Source organism: Gorilla gorilla, chromosome 4 (assembly GCF_029281585.2).
Source record: "Gorilla gorilla gorilla isolate KB3781 chromosome 4, NHGRI_mGorGor1-v2.1_pri, whole genome shotgun sequence".
Lineage (NCBI taxonomy): Eukaryota > Metazoa > Chordata > Mammalia > Primates > Hominidae > Gorilla > Gorilla gorilla.
The window spans coordinates 164539064-164559410 of NC_073228.2; the positions used below are offsets into that span (position 1 = coordinate 164539064).

The 20347-nt window shown below is 39.8% G+C and overlaps 1 protein-coding gene across 1 annotated transcript in view; it reads right to left on the reverse strand.

Annotated features, from left to right (window-relative positions):
• The window catches only part of ATP10B (ATPase phospholipid transporting 10B (putative)), a 218112-nt gene that overhangs the window by 148068 nt on the left and 49697 nt on the right, over positions 1–20347 (reverse strand). The window contains exons 2-3 of the mRNA XM_055386545.2: positions 14579–14782; positions 1309–1434 (exon numbers count right to left, since the gene is read on the reverse strand). The gene's annotated coding sequence lies outside the window, so the exon portion shown is untranslated. The remainder of the gene's footprint in view (positions 1–1308; positions 1435–14578; positions 14783–20347) is intronic.

Consider the following 20347-nt stretch of genomic DNA (forward strand, 5'->3'; position numbering starts at 1 on the left):
ATTTGGCAAAGATGAGATGCAATGGATACTTTCATAAACAATTTTTTGTGACCATTTTGAGAAGAATTTAGCTTGCTTTATTTATTTATTTATTTATTTATTTATTTATTTATTTATTTATTTTTGAGACAGTGTCTCACTCTGTGGCCCAGGCTGGAGTGCAGTGGTGTGGTTTCGGCTCACTGCAACCTCTGCCTCCTGGGTTCAAGCAATTCTCTGACTCAGCCTCCTGAGTAGCTAGGATTATAGGTGCCTGCCACCATGCCTGGCTAATTTTTGTAGTTTTAGTTGAGATGGGGTTTCACCATCTTGGCCAGGCTGGTCTTGAACTCCTGACCTCGTGATCCACTCTCCTGGGCCTCCCAAAGTGCTGGGATTACAGGCGTGAGCCACCATACCCGGCCAGAATTTAGCTTTATTAAGCCGTGTTGAAAGTGCACATGTTCTTAGACCTAGCATTTTCACATCTATATACATACCTTGAAGCAATTTGCACACGTGCACAAGGAGATCTTCAGAAATATTAATTACATCATCATTCAGTAAATGTCAAAAATGGAAACAACTTAAATGTCCATCAAAGAGTAGAATAAAAAAATTGTAACATATTTATAAAATACAATATCTTATGGCAGTTAAAATTGTACTATATCTCATGAATACATAGCATATAATAATGTCTTATTAAGGGTTAACTATTATTTTGCTGTAAGTACTACTATAAGCACTTTGCATGTCAATATTAATTCATATAACTCTCATAACAACCCTGTGATGGGGGTACTATTAGCATCCCCGTTTTACAGATGAAGAAAGTAAGAAGCAGAGAAGTTTAAGTATTTAAAGGTCTCATAGCTGTCGGTGGCAGAGTTGGGCTGTCAACCAGCCCATCTACTCCAGAATTGGTGCTTTAACACTATACTTGCCTCATAAAACAAACAGAACGCTAGGAAACAAAATGTAAAGTTGAGCAAAAAGTTCCACTGGGAAGACGATACATAGGAGTCTCCATTTTCTAGGGTTAGGTTCAGCCACATTTAACAACTACAAAAACAACAGTTATAAGTGGCTTAAACGAGGTAGAGGTTTCTTTGTGATGTAAAACAAATCTAGAGGTAGGTAGTCCAAGGCTGATATGGAGGCACCAAGGTCCTGCGGAACCCCGTTTTTTCTGTTCCATCATCCTTAGCTCTGGTTTCCATCATCAAGGTGGTGTCATGAACCAAAGGACTATTGGAGCTACATCCACCTCAGTCATGTTCCACATAGGAAGAGGAAAGAAACGGGGAAGCAACGCAAAAGATATACCTGTTAGCGGAGTCCCTTTAAGGAGGTTAGCCCAGTGACCTTTGCTGTGCCCCTACAGCCACAAGAAGAGGGGGCAGATGTAGTACTTTAGCTGGACAAATTGTTGATCAGAATAAATTGCAAGTTCTGTAAGCAAGAAAAGAAAATATTGAGTAGGCAACTAACAGTTCAGTTATAAATGCTATTTATATAAGGTTTAAAACAATGCTACATATTCTTTATGTGAAACTATATTGTTTTGAATTTTACATATACTTATGATAGTAGAAAAACATGTGTGGAAATAATACCAAGTTTAGGACAACAGTAATGCTTGGAGAAGGAGAGGAATTGGAGGAGAATACACAATAAACTTCAACTATATCTCTAACTTTTTTCAAAGAAAATCTAAAACAAAAATGATATAATGTTCAAATTTGATTAGTTGGATAGAGGGCAAAGCCTGGTGTGTCTTTGGGGAGCATATGTATATCTCCAATTCTCTTCTGTTGTTCAGTTCTCTTTTTCTGTCTCAGTTTTCTCTCTTCCTGTAGAAAAAGGTCTGAATCCCTGAGAACTGCCTTCCCTGCTAAAAGTTCAAGCCCTCAGTGAACTTGGGACAGTTTATTCCAAAGTGAAGCAGTTTTGGAGAGCACCTGCTTTAACGGTGATATATTGGTTGAGAGCTTATCAAATATCACACACTAAGCTAAGCCTTTGACCAATATGAATTTATTTAATCCTCACAAGATCCCTGGTGCTAAAACTATTGTTATTCCCATATTACAGAAGAGGAAACTAGGGCTCAGTAAAGTTCAATATCCTCCCTAAAACCCTACAATTCATGGGAGCATGTTCCAGGTTGGAATCCATACTTGTCTGACTTCAGAACTGGGGCCCAAATCTGCCATGCTGTACTGAGACACTTAATGAGCTTTATTAAAGTCCAGTCACACACCCTGCTCCATCTCCTAGTAGACTTCTAGGAAGGCTCTCTGGTATGTACCCAAAACTAGTCACAAGGGATAAGGCGGGGTGCTGAATCTGGAATGAAAACATAGGTTGGATTTACCCTGTACTTGGTGGGATCTCAGATGGGGGGCCACAGAGGGCCAGCCAGGCTGAGATTAAGGAGAAAGCAAGCAAGGGGCTAATTGCTCAGAGAGAGAATTTGGTCTAGAAACTAAAGAAATAGGAGGGCTGCTTAAGCATTTTGTTATTCATGGTCTTGCTCTGCAGGGCAGAAAGCAGCAACGTACTTGAGGTAGAAACTTTGGCCAGAAATCGGATACATACACTGACGTCCCTAGTGCCATTTCTTGCCCAAATCTAAACTAGGTGACTAGTTTTGGGTACATACCAGAAAGCCCTTCCTAGAAGTCTACTAGGAGATGAAGCAGGGTGTGTGACTGGACTTTAATAAAGCTCATTAAGTGTCTCAGTACAGCATGGCAGATTTGGGCCCCAGTTCTGAAGTCAGACAAGTATGGATTCCAAACTGGAACATTAATCACTCTGCATTCTCCTTGTCTTAGTCCATTTTGTGTTGCTCTAACAATACCATGGTCTCAGAATATCAGAGACTGGGTAATTCATAAAGAAAAGAAGTTTATTTAGCTTATAGTTTTATAGACTGTGAAGTTCAAGGGCATAGCTCTGCTTTTTGGTGAGAGCTTTTGTGCTGCATGCTAACATGGTGAAGAAGACATAGGGGAAGAGTACACACACAAAGAGACAAAACCCCAGGGGTGTCCTGGCTTTATAAGAACCCACTCTCATGGGAACGAATCCATTTTTGTGAGAACTAATCCAGTATCATCATAGCAAGAACTCACTCACTACCTTGGGAATGGCACCAAGCCACCCAAGAGGGATCCGACCCCATGGCCCAAACACCTTTCATCAGACCCCACCTCCCATACTGTCACGCTGGGGATCAAATTTCAACATGAGTTTTGGTAGGGACAAACCAAACCCTAGTAACCCTCTAGAGTGCTCCTCGTGAACAGGGACTACGTCTGGTTCAAGATCCGCCACTGTCCCGGCACATAGCACAAACTTGGATGTAGAATAAACAGATGAATAAACAAAGGAATAAGTAAACTCAACAGGATTGAAGTTCATCAGAGTTCTTTGGACTGGGACGGAACAATTAGCCAATAAATAAAAAAACTGTATTAGGTTGGTGCAAAAGTAATCGGGGTTTTTACCATTGAAAGTAATGGCGGCCGGGCACGGTGGCTCACGCCTGTAATCCCAGCACTTTGGGAGGCTGAGACGGGCGGATCACGAGGTCAGGAGATCGAGACCATCCTGGCTAACATGGTGAAACCCTGTCTCTACTAAAAATACAAAAAATTAGCCAGGCGTGTTGCTGGGCGCCTGTAGTCCCAGCTACTCGGGAGGCTGAGGCAGGAGAATGGCGTGAACCCGGGAGGCGGAGCTTGCAGTAAGCCGAGATCGCGCCATTGCACTCCGGCCTGGGCAACAGAGGGAGACTCCGTCTCAAAAAAAGTAATGGCAATAACCGCAACTACTTTTACAACAACCCAATAGTTCCTGGAGGGCAAAGGCCAATGCATGATTTGTGTCGGTATGCCTTGCCTTGCCTAGCACTGTGTCCATAGTAGTGCTTGCTGAATGGTTGCTGAGTTGGATGGAGATGAGTTATTAAATAAAAACAGAGATTTATAACAATGGACTAGAATGGCATAGGACATTCAAGAGATCCGTATGTAAAGAGCCAGTGACTTGTTTGAATATAATCTCAAAACTCTACTATAAATATTATTGTCCTCATTAGGAAAAGTAAAATAATATGGCCATTATTTGGTCCATTCCATGTGCCAGGTGCTGTTGAGTAGATTATCTCTAATACTTACCATCACTTTGCAAGGGAAGTGTGATTATTACCCTTTTCCAATGAAGAAACTCAGTCCCAGAAGGTTAAGCAGCTTCCTGAAGCTCAGATTATAAAAGACCTAGGCAGGATTTATATGCAGGTCTCTCAGGCGTATGATTCTGCCATCCCAAGGAAAACTAACAGAGCTATTATGGTGGTTAGACTTTTTTCCTTTCACAAATGGAATTGCAGCATCAACAAATGGCAGGAAAGAAGTTGCATTTCTTCCTTCAGTAAAGATTCTGAAATGTCCTGTAACTCCTCCCAAGGCATTGGTGATTTTATGGCTACTCTGAATTTACTTGAATTGCAACTGCTAACCTAATTGTTTTCTGCTGGCAAATCTAGTGAACGTAATATAAGCCCTTATTTCCCCTTGGTGTGATGCTATGAATTGGTATTATGCCTATGGCAACTCTTTGTATACCGTAAAAATACCAACACTAATCATGAAAATAACTGAAGGGGAAAATAACCCCCAAAATATGTGCTTTTGCAACATTTATTAGAAAGCAAAAATGAAACACTGAATGTAAAGGCTATAGCATAATTTATTTTCTTTCTTTTTAAAGAGGCTTTAAAAACTAAGTGCAATGGAGTTTAAAATGAAAACACTGGCTTTCTTTCCTGGGAAATATGTCTCTTAGCAAGCTTCTTAAGCACTCTTCTTTGCTCCAGGGTCCTCTGGACTGAAGTAAAATTAAAGTCAGCTCTCTTACAACTTTTCTTATGAGTCAGTATGCCTGAAAGCTTCTTCAATCAGGCGTTGGCCAAGAAATCTTGATCCTTGTTGTGTGATATAAAATATTCTTTGCGATTACTAGCTTCTTATTTCAACAATTTCAGCACAGTTTTCTGGAAGATTCTTCTTTTTCTTCTTTTCTGCATTTGCAGCTTTTCCTTGAGTTTATAGCCCTCTCTTCCTGATAAGCTCAAACCATCCTTTCCTCATGTTGAAAATTCCTTCCTGGATGTTTTACCACATGGGTTCTTAGTTTTTGAAAGAGAAATGTTGCCTTGGTCAGCACTGTAGCTTTGGTAGAGAAGCATATAATTTGCATGCTGCTTACAAAGGTTTGCAATAAAAAATTATTCCCTCCCACAACTAAGCCTATTGCTTTTTCTTACTATTGTTGATTACACTGGACTGATTTCAATTCCCTCAGTGAATAATTGGCATAAGAGTTGGTTGCAGTAAGTAAGCCTGTTGTAAATACAAGTTGGTGTTGTCATGAAGTATGTGCATATGTGTGTGTGTGTAAATATTTATAATAAAAAACAGTTCAAACATGGAAAGTTGCCATCTGGGCCTTCATAGGTTGGAGACTGTGCACACATCTTGCTTTTTCTGAATCACAGGGCAGGATGTCAGAACACCTCGGGGTTCATGGACCATGGTGCTCTGTCCGTATGGACTGTTAATACATCCTGAACAATGAATATCCATGGGAAATCATGATGATGCTCACTTGATTTATAATATTGATTTTTGTCAAAAAGAAAATAAGGTTTTGAGGTACAAAATAGATTCTGCTAGATATCTAATACTGCCACATCAGGGCTAATGCTCTCACTTTTGCCTCATTTAGGCCCCAGGCCATTGTCACAAGTGTCACTGCATAAAGGAAGAAGTGTGACATAAAGAGTTCTGAACAGGCTGCTGCAGTGCCCCTCAAGATTTCCAGTGAAGCTTCTGAAAATTAAACTTTTAAATCTCTGTCATTTAGGCCAGTCATTATTATCTTTAAAGTTGCAGATGACTGGGAGACTGATGAGAGGAAAATGTGAGAGGCAGGTAGAAAAGGCTAAGAGGATGGGGCTACTGTGCTGGTCAGCTAAGATGGGCCACATTCAAGCTGATGAGTGGGTTCCTAGGCCAGTCTTGCAAAGAAAACATGAAGAAGAGCTAAAAGACAGGACAGATGGCTAAAAAGACTTCTTTTGACTTTATATTCCCCGATTACAATCCATACAGGGCTGACTGCTCTCTTGGCTCTTGGATTCTATGAGATGCTCCTGATTCCTTTCAATATGCCCTCCCTTAATAAGACAAAATTAAGAAACAACTCCAAAGCTGGCCCTGTCTTGGAGCCATTATGCTGTTTTGCAAACAATTGGATCCAGACTACCTGGATGCAAATACTAGCTCTGCTTCTTTCTAGCTGTGAGTCTCAACCTCTCAGGATCTCAATTACCTTCTTTGTGTGGGGATAATAATAATAGATACCTCTTGGGCTGTGAGGATTCCATGAAATAATATTTTTAAAACATCAGAACGAGTGCTTCGTAGGAAGTATTTGTCATAAGTGGCTGTTAACTAAATATATCCAAGCAAACAAACACATTTCAGATAGCCCATGGGTTCTTATGAGTCTATTAATCTGGGTTAAAAATCTCATAGTTTGGATTGAAATTTGTGTTTATACTCAGAATGGGATATTATTTCTTTGAAGATTACATTCCCTGGAATATCATCTATACAAAGACTTAGAACCACAAATTAAAGACGAAATAATGAATTTAACTCATTTCCCCTTCTCCCATCTAAAATCAGGGGAAATTATTATTGAGGCTTCACTTTGTATTCATTCATACTGTCATGTGTTCTGCCTATATTCTTCCCACTGGGTTGTTTCAGCACCACGTGAACAGATCATCCATTCCCTTAGGGACTTGGTTGCTACCTTAGCTGCTCCCAAGAATTTGAAATATTCATTCCAGACCAAACAGCCTTTCTGCTGGCAGCAAGCATGTCAAAACACAGGGAAAAAGATTCAGGGATTAAAAAAAATAATAATAAGGCACAGAAAACAGGACTCGCCATACCAAATGGAGCAAATCTTATTTACAAATGATCTCTAACCTCTGAGATCAGCCCAAATAAAGAAGCATCTGCCATCACTGGGAACATCCAACACTCTTCACCCTGACAAGGGGCCTCCAAAGACTCGATTCCATTTCAATCTAATTGGGTCCTTGCCCTCTCCTGCTTCCCTCCAGCCATGCACAGCAAGCCAAACCATCTTGGGATGGAAAGCCAGCCCAGAGATGAGCGACACCTTGACAGTGGAAGCAGAGAGTGGAGGCAGGGCAGCAGCTCTGCTAATTACAGAACAACCAGGTGCATTGATTTCAGCTTCATACAGAGCATACTGAGATTACTGTCCATGGAATCTCAGACCTTTCACTGACGGCTGTGTTTAGATAGAATTTTCCTTTCACCAAGGCATAGCATACACAGAAATCTTCCTGCATGAACCATCTAACCTATCTGTGGTTCATCTTAACGGCAGTGACCACATTTTCTAAGTCACAAATGGACAAGTATGTGTGTGTGAGATGAACAGTGCCTATGTCAAGAGAGATGTCTTGGAAAATCTGGGCTGACTGACTATTTTACCTTTTCATACTTCTATGCATTAAATATTCATCAAGCATATACTAAGGTTGAAATGCTGTTGCAGAAGCTGGTGATATGGCATGAACTTGACAGGTGAGACCATTGCCTTCATGAAGCTTACATTTTGGTGGAGGAGATATATAAAGAAAAAATAAATAAGATCATATCAGACTGTGTTTAGTTCTCTGAAGGAATACACAGGAAGAAGAGGAGGAGGATGTAACAGTAGCTAACTGTTATGCACCAGGCACAATTCTAAGCATTTTGCTTGTATTAACTCATTTATCTGTCATAATCACCATATCATTTTGGTTATTTTCCCCCACTTGGCAGATAAGAAAATTGAGGCAGAGAGAGTAAGCATAATTTGTCCCCAAATGGCCATGGCAACTTCATCCTTTCAGTTGTTGGTCAAAATTTTTTGTGTCATTCTTATTTCTCTCTCTCCCCTTCATTCTCTCTCTTGCTCTCTTTTCCTGTATCTAGCCATATAAAATTAATCAAGAAATACCATGTTATTTACACTAATCTATAAACAGTCTATTTCTTGTTGCCTCCACTAATACTACCCTGATCCAAGTCACCATTATATCTCCTACCTGATTGCACTTTTATTTTGCCTCCTGAGTCTGTTATTAAAAAAGCACACGTATGTTCACTGTAGCATGAGTCGCAATAGAAAAGACATGGAATCAACTTAAATGCCCATCAATGATAGACTGGATAAAGAAAATATGGTACATATACACCATGGAATACCGTGCAGCCACAAAAAAGAATAATATTATGTCCTTTGCGGGGACATGGATGGAGCCATTATCCTTGGCAAAGTAATACAGGAACAGAAAACCAAATCACTCCATGTTCTCATTTGTAAGTGGGAACTAAATGATGAGAACACAAGGGTACAGAGAGGGTAAGAACATACACTGGGGCCTATCGGAGGGTGGAGGATGGGAGGAGGGAGAGGATCAGGAAAAATAATGGGTATTAGGCTTAGTACATGGGTAATGAAATAATCTGTACCATGAACCCCCATGACACAAGTTTACCTGAGAAGCTATAATTCCTTTTTTTTTTTTTTAGAGACAGAGTCTTACTCTGTCACCCAGGCTGAAATGCAGTGATGTAATCATAGCTCACTTTGAACTACAGGCCTCAAGTGATCATCCCACCTCAGTCCCCCAAAGTGCTGGAATTACAGGAAGGGGCCAGTGTACCTGGCCACATCCTTAAAAATATGTCAAGTTATTTCTCAACTGCACTCAAAACTCTCCATTGGCTTCCTATATGTTTGGAGTAAAAGTAAAGTACCATAACTATAATTCTAACTATAATTCCTTTGTATTTGTATCCCTTAGTTACTCTGCAGTTAATACTGACAACCCTATACATTCTGGCCCCTCCTCCCTTCTCTGATCCTCTTTCTAAGTTCCCCTTCTCTCTTGTTCAGTCTGCTCCAGCTATAATGGCCTCCCAGTTGTTGTTAGGGCACACAGGTCATGCGCCACCTCAAAGACTTCAAACCTGTGATTACCTCTGTCTTGATACCTGCAAACCTCCCTTGAGCACCTCCTCTGTTTCTTGCTCTTTTTAATGAGAACTTCCTTGACCATCCTATTTAAAACTGTAAGTTCCCTCCACTCTGAAAGCCTTTGTCCTCCTTCCTTGCATTTTTTTATTCAAAGCATTTATCATCTGATGTAATATATATTTTTACATTTTTTGTTTGCTTATTGCCATTGCTTTCCACTACTAGCATGTAAACTATATGAAAACAGGGACTTTTGTCTGTTTTGTTCATTGCTTTTTCCAGAAAGCCTAGAATAGTTCCTTGTATGTAGGAAACGCTAAATAAGTATCTGTTGAATTAATGAACTACGGAAGAAGACCTATTCCTCTGACTTAATAAAAAAGTTTAAGATTAAAAAAGATAATGATGTCTGATTTAGGAAAGAAACAGGAGAAAGAATGACTGCAAAATAGATGAAGAAAGGAGGATATACTTACAGGGGAAGAACAATTTGAAGAGATGGCAGTCATAAAAATAACCTGAACATACGGAAAGCAAAATCTTTGGTTGAGTTCACTTAAGTTCTGTCTTCACTGATTACCCTGCTTTACTCACTAAGAATGTCTGTGACTTGGGGAAAACTACCTTCTTCACTCTAGATCTTGCAGTAAAATAAGGGCAGTGAATGAATGTTTCATCGTCTTACCCAGATCTAATTTTCTGGATACATCACAGGCTTATGATGGGATTTTTTTTTTTTTTTTAGTTGCTCTGTCGCCAAGACTGGAGTGCAGTGGCGCGATCTCAGCTCACTGAAAGCTCCGCCTCCCGGGTTCATGCCATTCTCCTGCCTCAGCCTCCCAAGTAGCTGGGACTACAGGCACCCGCCACCACGCCCGGCTAATTTTTGTATTTTTAGTAGAGACGGGGTTTCACCGTGTTAGCCAGGATGGTCTCGATCTCCTGACCTCGTGATCTGCCCGCCTCGGCCTCCCAAAGTGCTGGGATTATAGGCGTGAGCCACCACGCCCGGCCTACTATGGGATTCTTAGGTAGAAGATGCACTAGCCTGTTGCCATTGATTATTCTGAATGCTACATTGGTGGGAAGAAATGGAGTGAAGGAAATGGCAAAATCTGTGACTCAGATTTTTTAATAATCTGGAAACCGAGGCCCTGAACCAAAATTTTTTTGTTTTTTTCTTCTTGATTATAGTTCTGCAGGGAGAAGGACATGTAGTCAGGGAGGAGTATGGGAGTTGGAGAAGGCATTTTTGGAGAGAATAAACATGGAAGGCTAATCTCAATCATGGAATGAGAGTCTGGGGAAGGTGTGCCTTTTCCCAAACCACAGAACAATTCTAGGAAGCATCAGGAGAGCCACTGAGAGACGCGCAAGCCTAAGTCAGGGTGGTGCAAGTTCCATGGCCTCACTAAGACGTTGCTTCATAACATGGTTAATGTCACTCTGGGGTGCTTTAGACCTTTTCTCTGCATGGTGAGTTTATTGTTTGCTCACACCAGGGATAAGTGCAGGGTTTTTCTTAGGAAAGTTCCCTGGCATGCAAGCCCAGCCACGTAGGCCCAGAAGAGAAGCACAGACAAGACTATTGTATAACCAAGGTGAAACAGGCCCAGGCATCAGCAACAGCCTGAGTATTTTTGGAAAACACATTTTCATCTTCAATTTACACCAGACTTGGAGTGGAGCTAAGTCATTACAAAGTGTTAGTCCTGTTCATCCCAGCCCTAGACAGCTAGCTTTGTTAAACAGATGCCATCAGGTGCTGTCTCTGGGAGGCAGGATATCCCAAGACTGCTGCAAGAATCTGGTTCCCTTAAATTTGGCATTTCCTTATTCACAGCACACTGAAGTGACATCTTCCTGTCTTGAGAAAAGATAAGAGAGTTGAAAAAGGAAATAAAGAGAGAGCAAGGGGGTGGGGGAAGAAGGGGATGAGGAAGGAGTGGGGGGGGGAGGAGGAGGAGGAGAGATGAAGAAGAGAAGGCTGCAAGTGTGAGCTCTCATTTATTGGGTACTATGAAAGGAAAATATCTTGGGCCCTTTCAAGCTGGAAACTGCTCAGGGCAAATCTGCCTCCCATTCTATCAAACTCATCCCTCTGCTCACAGAGATAGATCCATATTCTGATTGCCTCCTTTGGAAAGACTTATCAGAAACTCAAAAGAGTGCAACCATTTGTCTCTCACCTACCTGTGACCTGGAAGCCCCCGGGGGTGGGGTGGTGGACTTGGTTTGAATTGTCCTCACCTTTCTGGAACGAACTAATGTACTTCTTACATACATTGATTGATGTCTCAGGTCTCCCAAAAATGTATAAAACCAAGCTGTGCCCTGACCACCTTGGGCACATGTCATCAGGACTTTCTGAGGCTGTGTCACGGGTGGGTCCTCAACCTTGGCAAAATAAACTTTCCAGATTAACTGAGACTTGTCTTAGATTTTCTGAGTTTACGGTACCTGCTACATATTAGTATTATATTGGACATTGTACACTGAAAGCATGAACGCCGATCCCTACAAACACCACAAGGGATAGGCACCTCTATCATCGTTTTCCACAGGAGAAAACTGAGGCTTAGAGGCATAAGTGAATGGCTGAGGCCACACAGGTATAAGTGGTAGAGCCTACACAGGCCTGCCTGATTCCAAAGCACACGCATTTCCCGATATGCTTTGCGAAAACAAAGGTAAAGAAGGTCAGGAAGAATATAGATTCAGGGTTCAGTGTGGTAAAGAAGTTAACCTTGCCCAAGGGAGGTCTGGCCTTTGTCCCTGGCTTCTGGTCATCTCTAAGCCCTTGGAATGTTATTCCTGAGGGTGTTTTCATTTTTATTTGCCTGGCATGTTGGGTCCTGCCAAATAGTTTAACAATGTTTTTTTAGGGTGGGAACTTTGGGTCCCACGATATCAGCTCAACTTCCAGGGGTGTTGGAGACTGAAATCAGCTATGTGGTCATACAACCCATAAAGGAAAATTTAAAAAATCTCAGGATCCCAAAGTCCTTATGCCAAAGGGAAGGTTAAACCTACAGCCTGAGTCATGCAACACCCTCTTCCAAATGAGTAGCTGTTACTAGCATTATGCATTAGCCAGACCACCAGGAAAGGTAAAAGGCCTCAGGCATCTCCGAGTGTGACTGCCTCCACAGATCATTCATAGGTAAATTATTTTTTGGCCTCTTGTGAACAAGGACATACCAATTGTAACTTTAGGTCTACAATCTAAGTCTTGCTCCTAAAACTAAAATCTGTTTGGTTTCACACTGATAATGTCATTACAAGCTTATCTTCCCAGGTGTAGAAGAAAGACAAGAGATCAGTCAGCTCTCTACCTACCCAGAGAAGTCTATGTAATTGATTCTTCCTTTACTTTTTTTTTTTTCTTTTCAAACATTCACCTTATCTTATGTAAAATGTAGATTTACTGGGCACTAACTCAAGTCTCACAAGAATGTAACCATTCACCTTACTGCCTACCGTCTCTTCTTCTCTCTTCTTCTTGGATGCCTTCCTCTCTTTAAGGAAATGTGTAAATACTAAACTGCCTGAAAACCTATTTGGAAAAATAGCCACAGACGTGTGTGTGGCTTGAGTTTTTCCCAGATACACTCTGAAGCTGGCTTAACAAACCTCTATTGATTGAGATCTTTGCTTTAGTTACTTATTTCAATTATCTAACTATACGTATGTGATAGAGCCCCAATACAAACTCTGGATACCATGGCTCAGGGGTGCTTCTCCGGATGGCAACACTATGTATGTTGTCTCACACTGATGCCAGGGAAATAACACTACCCATAGCTCCATGGGAAGAGGAAAGTGGGAACTCTGCATTTGGGCCTTCCCTGGCTTCTGCCTAATAATGTGTCTCTTCTCTTGGCTGATTTTAATTGGTGCCCTTTCCATGTAATAAGACCTAACCATGAGAATAACAGCTTTCAGTGAGTTCTGTGAGTCCTGATAGTGAATTTTTCACACCTTTGGTCTTGGGGAACCCCAAGACTTGCAATTGTTGTCAGACCTTAGGGGGATCTTATGGACTGGGCTCCCTCTAATTTCACTGTTTCACGGAACCCTTTTGCTGGCTGCTTTATTCTCTCAGCATGTGTTGTTTTCTTCTCTTTTTGTTTGAGTAACAAGCCCCTGGAATGAGCCACCACCTCACTGGGCTGGGCCAGCAGGAAATTGGGTATGTGGGTCAAGCCCAGGAAAATGAAAATCAAGCAAGGCCTGGGAATGGTGGTTTGTTGCTAACGAGGGGAGGGTCTGGACATGGCAGCCACAGAGCTCCCTGATCCTTGTCTCAGCTCTGCTGCTGATTTGCTGAATAACTTTGGGGAACAGAGGCTAAATCTCTCTGGGCCTCAGTTTGTACATCTGCAATATGAAGATACATTATTGTTAGGCCCCTTAGGGCTTCAGATTTTCTGGGATTTCATAATCTGACAGCATGGAATGATTAAAAACTCTCTGGAAGCTTATAATGAAAGGGAGAAGTGTATTTTTCCATTTCTGGGTATTCTCGGTGGGCTGTGCCACTTGGTTGATCAGAGCATAGCACTAATGCTTATTGCTAGCACATATCTGAGCTCCACAGAGGGCAGTTCATGACACAATTTCTTCTGTCCTTCTGCCTTTCTTTCTTTTTTCCTTTCCAATGACTACTGTGTTCCACCTTTGTGTCAGCTGCTGCGCTAGCTAACAAGGATTACAAAGATGATTATGACAGATGCCTGCCCCTCTGCCCTAAAGGGGCTTGTAATGGGGTAGGGAATTGAGTCATGGAAGCAGCTAAATAGACTAAACAAAACAAAGGCTAACTAAATCAGAGTAGCGGTACAAGCAAAGATTGAAGGAGTAAATGAATTCAGGAGGTGACAACGGTAGTGGCAGTAGCAACGGCCTACAAGGAGGTTTTATTGGACTCGAAACATGAATTTCAACAGGTAGAGATAGGTCAAAAGGTCTTTCCAAGAGGAGAAAATGGAAAGAAGAAAGACACAGAGATTTGAACTATAAAGAGTGTTTGGGGAATGGCCCATAGTGAGCAGGTGGGTTGTAGAGTGAGGTGGGGAGATGGTGGAAACAGGAGAGAGAGTGAGAAGTAAGGCTGAAGAAAGTAATCAGAGCCCGGACAGCCTTGTCTGTCAAGTCAAGGCATTTTAATCTTACTTGATAGCAATGAAGAGATTTTTGAAGAAGGAAGGATGTCTATGAAGCTATACTTTCTTCATTCTTGTTTCTTGGAACCTGGGGTTCCTTGAATCACTGATGATAACAGTCGTGCTAACAGCAATAATATAAAAGCCCATAGTGTGCAACTGTAAATTCTTCTTCCAAGCACCATCACTTAAAAACAGTTTTTAACCACAGATTTAAGCTAGCTGTTAGGCACTATGCACGATGATTTATATAAATCATATAATGCTGACAAACCCCACAGTGAGTTTACCTATTCTTGTTCTACAGATGTGGAGAGTGCAGCTCAAAGAAGGTAAGGCATCTGCAGGGCCCCACAGCCATGGGCATCAGGACCAGGGCTCTGCCTTGCTGATGAGATTCAAGTCTGTGTCCTCAACTTTCATACCTGCTACTTGCTGTCTCATTTCGTTGTTACCCTGAATGGAACGATATTTCTCTTCTTCAGATGAGGAACCTGAGGCAAATAAAGATTAAGTCATAAGTCCGAGGCTACACAACCAGTAATTCATTGGCCTCCTAATGTGCTTCCCCACCACCCCACTTGATGGGAGTTGTTAACGATGCATACTAGACACAGCAAGTACAGCTGCTGTATATGCTTAGGGCTGAATGAGATGCTGGGAAAAATCAATATTTTTCTGTTGTTGGACTAGATGACTGAGTACAAAAAGCGTTTTTCTTTTGCATGTGCACACTGCCCACAAAGTAGCTTCTTTGAAATTGTCCTGCTGCTCTTCTAGTAGCCCCTCTGGCCCCCTTGTATATTCTAGACACTCTCCAGGGTGTCTGTCCAGTTAGTACCCCTCTTCTGAAAACTGCACCTTTCCAGCCCCAGCACCATGTTTCCATATATGACCCGCCCCTGTGGACATGGTTAAATTTTAATGCATCCTCAAATCAGATAAGACAATTGAATTCTCTCCAGACCCAGAGTTGGTGGGAAGTCACTTTACTGGCAGAACACTTGGGAAAAGGACCTTGAGCCTCTGCTGCTGAGGCCGCTGGAGTTGTCCTGGCCCCTGTCCTTTCTGAGACCTGGTTCAGCCATTCTCTGGGTTCTCTGTAAGACCCCATTAACCTTCCCATAATGTCTTCCTACCCCCTTTTCTCTAGTTGGATACATAAACCATTTAACCAAGAAAATAGTTTTGATTACAGAATCTATGGGGAAGATGTAGAAACTGCTTTTTTATTGAACAGTAGTTTCTCTCATTATGATTTTCAGTTTATTTTAAATATTAAAAGTCTTAAACCCAGGAAAGCTACCAAGATGAGTCAGCCTTGTTTGCAGTTTGTGAGTAAAGATGGGGAATTAAAATGCTTCTAATGTGTTTAAGTTCAGAGCTACCATGTGGTCCTGACCCAATCTTCTGTCATAATGATCAGCCATGCTGTACCTAGGCTAATCCTCTGCTGGTGAATTTGGTTCTGCATGGGGGATACTCTCTGGCAAGTGAACAGGTACCTGCTCCTAATGGCTTTGCAAGTGTTTGACTGGGAGTAAGGTTACATTAAGACAGTCTTTCACGGGCATGAGGCAATGGCTTTCTGAATTTGAACCCCTAATATCTAGATGTAGAATCTGGTCAAGTAGTCAGTGAGTTGTGTGGAGAATGGGAGTTGTATGGAGAATGGGAGTTTCATGGAGTGAGTTCTCTGTTTTTGCTGGTTTTGGCCTGGGTGCCAGTGCAGTTGGTTAAGAGTAGGAGTACTGGTGGAAAAATGTCTGTCTTTATGATATGAATAACAAGGGAACTAAGTCTGGGGACCATACTCACTATAGAAAGAAGGGGGAAGATCCAGAAAGTTTACTCCAAGTTCTGTCGGCCCTCATCTTTGCTTGACCCTGAATTGTCTATGCATGGAGGAGGCTCAAAGATGAACTAAAAACAAACAAATATTTGAACTAAGATGGGAGCCACTGCCCACCCAAAAACAGTTCAGTTCTAATCAAGTTAAGTGCCTGCTAAAAGAAAAAATCCTACAGTCTTTATAGGAAAATGTCAGGATCCAGCGTCTCCATATTTAACCTTCGTTATATCGAGGATGTTGAACAGGTAAGACCCCCCAAAATGTGACCAATTCTCAAAGGAAAAGACCATTAACTCAGGCCAATACAAAAAAGTGACCTAGATGTTGGAATTAACGACATGAAATTTAAAGGAAATATTATAAATACCCTCAATGATGTAAAGGATAATGTGCTTACTTACAATGAATGAAAAGATTAAAAATATCAGCGAGATGGGGAAAAATGAAAAAGAACCAGATTAACCTTGGAGCCCCAAATAAAATATCTGAAATTTAAAAATTCACTGGACAGATTTAACAGGAGAATGGAAATGACAGAGGAAAGAGTTAGTAAATCTGAAGATACAGCAATAAGATTATCTATTTGTGCTTTTGTTGGTTGTGCTTTTGAAATCTTAACCATAAAATTGTTGCCTTGACCAATGTCCTGAAGTGCTTTTCCTATGTTTTCTTCTAGTAGTTTTATAGTTTCAGGTCTTACATTTAAGTCTTTAATCTGTTTTAAGTAGATTTTTTGAATATGGTAAGAGATGAGAGTCTAGTTTCATTCTTCTGCATATGGATATGCAGTTTCCCAGGCTTGATTTATTGAAGAGGCTATGTTTTCCCAGTGTAAGTTCTTGGCAACGTTGTCAAGTCAGTTGGTTGTAAATATGCTGATTTATTTCTGGGTTCTCTATTTTGTTCCATTGGTCTATGTGGCTGTTTTTATACCAATACCTGCTGTTTCAGTTACCATAGCTTTGTAGTATATTTTGAAGTCAGGTAGTGGGATGCCTCTAGCTGTATTCATTTTGCTCAGAATTTCTTTGGCTACTTGGGGCCTTCTGTGGTTTCATAAGAATTTTTGGATTTTTCTTTCTATTTCTATGAAGAATGTCATTGTTTTTGTTCTGTTTTCAGAGACAGGGTCTTGCTCTGTTGCCCGTGCTACGGTGCAGTGGCACAATCATAACTCACTGCATCCTTGAACTCCTGAGGCTCAAGTGATCCTCCTACCTCAGCCTCCCAAAGTTCTTAAATTACAGATGTGAGCATCATTGGTATTTTGATAGGTATTGTATTAAATATGTAGATTGCTTTGGGTATTATGGATATTTTAACAATATTACTTCTTTTGATCCATGAACAGGGACTATCCTTTCATGTTTTTGTATCTTCTGAAATTTCTTTCAACTGTGTTTTGTAGTTTTCATTGTAGAGATTTTCACCTGCTTGGTTAAATTAATTTCTATGTCTTTTTTATTGTGTAGTTATTGCAAATGAGATTGCTTTCTTGATTTCCTTTTCAGTTGGTTTGTTACCAATGTATGATGTGAAGAATAGAGAGTGAATAAGCAATGCCACAGGAACCTGTTAGATAATATAAAATAGTCTAATATATGTGTTATTGAAGTTTCAGAATGAAATAAATGAAAGGAGTCTAAAAAAAAGTAAAGAAATAATGACACAAAACTTCCCAAATTTGACAAAAGATACAAATTACAGATTCAAGATGTTCAATAAATCACAAGCAGAATAAATATAAAAATGGCCATAGGCACATAGATGTGCTAATGACCATAAAAAGTTAAGGAAAAAAGCAAATGAGAGGGGTCAGAGAAAAATGACACATATATATATGTTACATATATAGTTACATATATACATTACATATATGTCACACATATATTACACATATATGTAACGTTATATATATATACACACACACACACACACACACACACACATATATATATATGTAACAGTGATTTGAATAAGGGCCAGAAATGATTAGAACAACATGTTTAAAGAGCCAAAGAAAAAAAATCAACTCAGAATTGTATAAGCAACAAAAATAATTATTTAAGAATGAAGGCCAGGCACGGTGGCTCATGCCTGTAATCCCAGCACTTTTGAAGGCCAAGGAGGTAAGATCATGAGATCAAGAGATCGAGACCATCCTGGACAACATGGTGAAACCCCACCTCTACTAAAAATACAAAAATTAGATGGGCACCACTGGTGGTGCATGCCTGTAGTCCCAGCTACTCAGGAGGCTGAGGCAGGAGAATCACTTGAACCCAGGAGGTGGAGGTTGCAGTGAGCCGAGATCATGTCACTGCACTCCAGGTTGGTGACAGAGTGAGACTCCATCTCAAAAAAAAAAAAAAAAAAAAAAAGGAATGAAGGCAAAATATATGTTACATTAAAAAAAACTACGGAATTTGTTACCTATACTGTAGTGCATCAGACCTGCACTACAAGAAATGCTAAGGAATCTTCTTCAGGCTATAGCAGAAGTGATACCAGATGGAAACTCTTTATTCCCAGAAAGGAATAAAGAGCACCAGAAGTGGTAAATATCTATATAAATGTAAAAGAGACTTTTTTTGTGTGTATTAAAAAATTAGTTTATAGTACATGTGCCTATTTAAAACATTACCTTCTGGGGGTTTTTATGTAAGTAAATGTAATACATGTAACAACAGAAAAAAGTATAGAAGAGAATAAATAAATTTATACGATTGCAAAGCTTTATGTAAAGTGGTACATATGAACTCTAAGTAGACTATTAAAAGTTAAGAGTTTATGTTAATTTATAAGATTCATAACCTAGTACAACCACTGAAAAAAATGTGAAAAGTGTAGCTTAAAAAGTCAAGATAAAAATTAAAACAAAACTTTAAATATTATTAACATGATCCAAAAATTTTAGGAAAAGAGGAACAACAACTACTCAGTAACAACACAACAAAAGAACACATTGAAACAGAAGGGTCAAGTTGAAAGTAAATAACAAAATAGTAGACTAAGATGTAACTATATTAGAATTACGTTAACTATTGAGGAAGTAAACACTTCAGTTAAAGAGCAGAAATTGTCAGAATGTATAAAAATTAATGAATTAAAAATAAGTAAGAATATAGTAGAAGAGTTCAGCTGCTTGTCTATTTATGCAAACAGTGTTGTTATCAGGTTAAAATAATAGGTTATAAGATGGTATTTGTAAGCCTCATAGTAACCTCAAATTAAAAAAGATACAATGGATACACAAAAAATGAAAAGCAAGAAACTAAATAATATCACCAGAGAAAATCATCTTTACTAAAGGAAGACAGGAAAGAAAGAAAGTAGGAAGAGAAGATTAAAAAAAAAAAAAACACCGGAAAACAAATAACAAAATGGTAGGGGTAAGTCCTTACTTATCAAGAATAGCACTGAATGTAAATGGACTAAAATCTCTAATCAAAAAACATACAGTGCCTGAATGGACTAAAAAAAAAAAAAATCTGTTGCCTACAAGAAACATGCTTCACTTATAAAGATACATACAGATTGAAAATAAAGAGATGAAAAAAGATGTTTCATGCCAATGGAAACTAAAAAAGAGCAAGATATCTATACTTATGTCAGACAAAATAGATTTCAAGACAAAAACTATAAGAGACAATGAAGGTCACTATATAATGATAAAGGGGTCAATTTAGCAGGAGGATATAACAATTGTAAATCTATATGCACCCAACACTGGAGCACACAGATATATAAAGAAAATATTATTAGAGCTAAAGAGAGAGATAGACCCCAATACAATAATATCTGGAGACTTCAATACTTCACTTTTAGCATTGGACAGATCTTCCAGACAGAAAATCAACAAAAAAAAATCAGACTTAATTTGCATTATAGACCAAACGGATCTACTAGATAATCACAGAACATTTCATCCAATAACTACCGAATATATATTATTTTCCTTAGCACATGGATCATTCTCAAGGGTAGACCATATGTTAGGTCACAAAACAAGTCTTAAAATATGCAAAAATTGAAATAATATCAAGCATCTTGTCTGACCACAATGGAATAAAACTAGAAATCAACATAAAGAGAAATTTTGGAAACTATGTAAACACAGGGAAATTAAACAATGTGCTCCTGAATGACCAGTGGGTAAATAAAGAAATTAAGGAAATTAAAAAAAATTCTTGAAACAAATGATAAT